A 2,583-nucleotide genomic window follows, 5' to 3' on the forward strand; every position below is an offset into this window, starting at 1 on the left:
TATTTACATAAAAATATTTTGTTGATTATTTCACTAGCTCAGTCATGTGACAGATAATGGCTACATTTCAAAACTTTTTCAGCTTATAAAAAGTCAAGATATGGTTAAGAAAGGCGGAAGAAGGCGCAATGTGTTTTGAACAAGTGCAAAGATTTGTGAAAAAGATGCTTTGGGAACAGGTACTCTTTTAAGGGCTTACGGACTTAAATTTATGGAAACTTGGTAACCAGGGACTGAAGATACTTTTTGATCCAAAAGAGAGACTTCTAATTCAAGTTTCCTTTTTTTAACGTAAATTTTCTTGCTTGGCAATTAGAGCTTTGTATTGCTCCTCAAGAATGTCTTTTTGGGTAATCTTTCTCTTATTTTTTTTGCTTTGATTTTCTGCTTTTTGAGCATTAACCACTTTGACTTCTTGAGGTTTCGGTCCATCCTGTATAGCTTCCTGCAGTTGTTCAAAGAAACTGTTGTTAACCTGCACTGTGGTTACAACTTGTTCAGCTGCCTCAGTTGGGTAGGTTTGCTTCAGGGCCTAAAAAATAAAAATTCCATCCCCAAATATTAGTGATAAAAAGTAACCTTTTGTTTCAACTAATTAATTTTATATCATTACAAGATTCAACACGCAGTAAGTGTTTACCTAACATTAAAAGGCTGAAAAGGTTTTTAAAAGAAGTAAAAAACCAAACGTTTTCGGCACTAAGCCATCTTCAGATGACCCTGAAGATGGCTTAGGTTTACTTTTTTAAAATCTTTATAGCCTTGTAAATATTAGTCATTTTAAAATTCTAGCGAATATTATGAACATTTACCATTGAGACAGTTGTTAAAGTAGTTTGTTATTTCCTTTAGCATGTTTCAAAAGAGAAATTGCTGCTCTGTTTCAAGCGCGTTCTTTTTCTGTGAAGCTTTGGGAGACACGAAAAATAGCAAGCTCAACAACAAATTAAAATGTCTTGGTACAAAGCTTTGGCAGGTTTCGGAATATTATGCGCGTCGTTGGTTGCGTGACATTTTGTATACACAACCAGTTATTATATAAACAATACCAGCCGCTGCTGTAGCTGTTGTTCATGTAGCGTAAATTATGTTTCTTTAAACATTCAAAACCGAACATGTCGAAAATTTATCTTGGTATTTGTAAACAATACTTAAACTAAATCATTCTTAAAGAAAGAAGTACTTACTTTCATGTTTAAAGTGATAAAAGGATATTTTAAAATCCTTACCAGTGGACTCGAAACCCTCGAGGCCGGTGAAAGCAGGTGTTTCCTTAAAAATGTCAATAACTTTGGCTGTTAATGCCGACGGCATCTTCGGAGCTGGCCCTCCACCAGTTTTCTTCTGCTCCTTTGTCATTTCATTGAATTCTTTCTTTGCCTGCGCCTGCAAGTTTCGCCACTTCTCGCGAACTTCGGCTGTTGTCCGCATAATTTGCCACACCAACAGCGTTTACAGCATCGGAGATTTTTTTCCACATTTCATTTTTTCTGATTGGTGACGCTGTTGGTAAACTTGCTTTGAATCAGCGAAAGGTTTTCTTCGACTTTTTCCGTCAAAACGGCAATTTCTGAAGCGCTAAAATTAGATTTAAAAATTAGATTAATTAATTAATTAATTAATTAATCTAAAATTAGACTTAAAAATGTTAACATCGTCGGCCAGCTTGACTTCTTCTGGAAGTCTATTCCAAAGTTGAGTGCACCTATAGAGGTTTTGCACAGCAGCCATGTTGGATGGCAGGAACAATGAAAATATTTTGCATAAGAAAGAAAAATTTTTTCCCTTGGTTAAAATAATCTATTGTTCCTGCCATCCAACATGGCTGCTGTGCAAAATCTCTATAAGTAAAAGAGTTCCTCATAAAATTAAGATTAAATTTGGGAACGCAAAGATTGAGACCATTTCCTCTTAAATTGTAAGACGTTTCTCCTCTGCTAAAATAGTCTCTAATGTATTTCGGCCCTATATACCTAATGCATTTAAATAATAGGATCAGATATTGCTGCTTTTTCCTACACTCTTAAGTGTCCAACTTGCGTATGTTTAAGAGTTCTTGGTAAGACAATGATTTCCCGTGCCTTGTTAGTGTCCTTAATATATAATGATTGGCGTCTTCAATTTTATTTGCCTGAATTTTCCCCACCCCTAACAGGAGAAGACGACAGTATTCTACGAAGGGTAAAGTGAAAGATTTGTATAATGCTAGCATAACGTCCATAGTTACAAAACGCCTAATTTTCCTAAGTGCACCGGTCTTCGCATACGCCTTTTTTAGCTGACTAGAAATATTCTCTCCAAAGTTTAACATGCCATCAAGTTCCACGCCCAAGTTTAGTAACGCCAGAGCCATTCAAGGCTAAGTTAAAATCGTACTTGCAAGGACCGATCGGAAAGGCTTGCGTCTTGGCATTGTTTATCAACAAATAGTTTGCATCGAACCACTCCGACAGGCGGCTGAGACCCTGGTTCACAACAAATTGCAGGGCCATGTGCGAGACATCTAATGCATACAGAGTCGTGTCATCAGCGTATCGCAATTAACAAGCCTCCATAGCAGTCTTTTTTGCACTTCCAAAGTTT

At 36.6% G+C, this 2,583-nt stretch overlaps 1 pseudogene across 1 annotated transcript; it reads right to left on the reverse strand.

Moving 5' to 3' along the window:
• On the reverse strand, positions 1-1,565 carry LOC111331184 (uncharacterized; annotated as a pseudogene). The gene is made up of 2 exons (XR_015993232.1): positions 1,230-1,565; positions 1-532 (listed from the first exon to the last, which is right to left on the reverse strand). The product of XR_015993232.1 is annotated as an uncharacterized LOC111331184 (transcript).
• Positions 1,566-2,583: the final 1,018 nt, after the last annotated feature.

This window comes from Stylophora pistillata, chromosome 1 (assembly GCF_964205215.1).
Source record: "Stylophora pistillata chromosome 1, jaStyPist1.2, whole genome shotgun sequence".
Taxonomy (NCBI): domain Eukaryota; kingdom Metazoa; phylum Cnidaria; class Anthozoa; order Scleractinia; family Pocilloporidae; genus Stylophora; species Stylophora pistillata.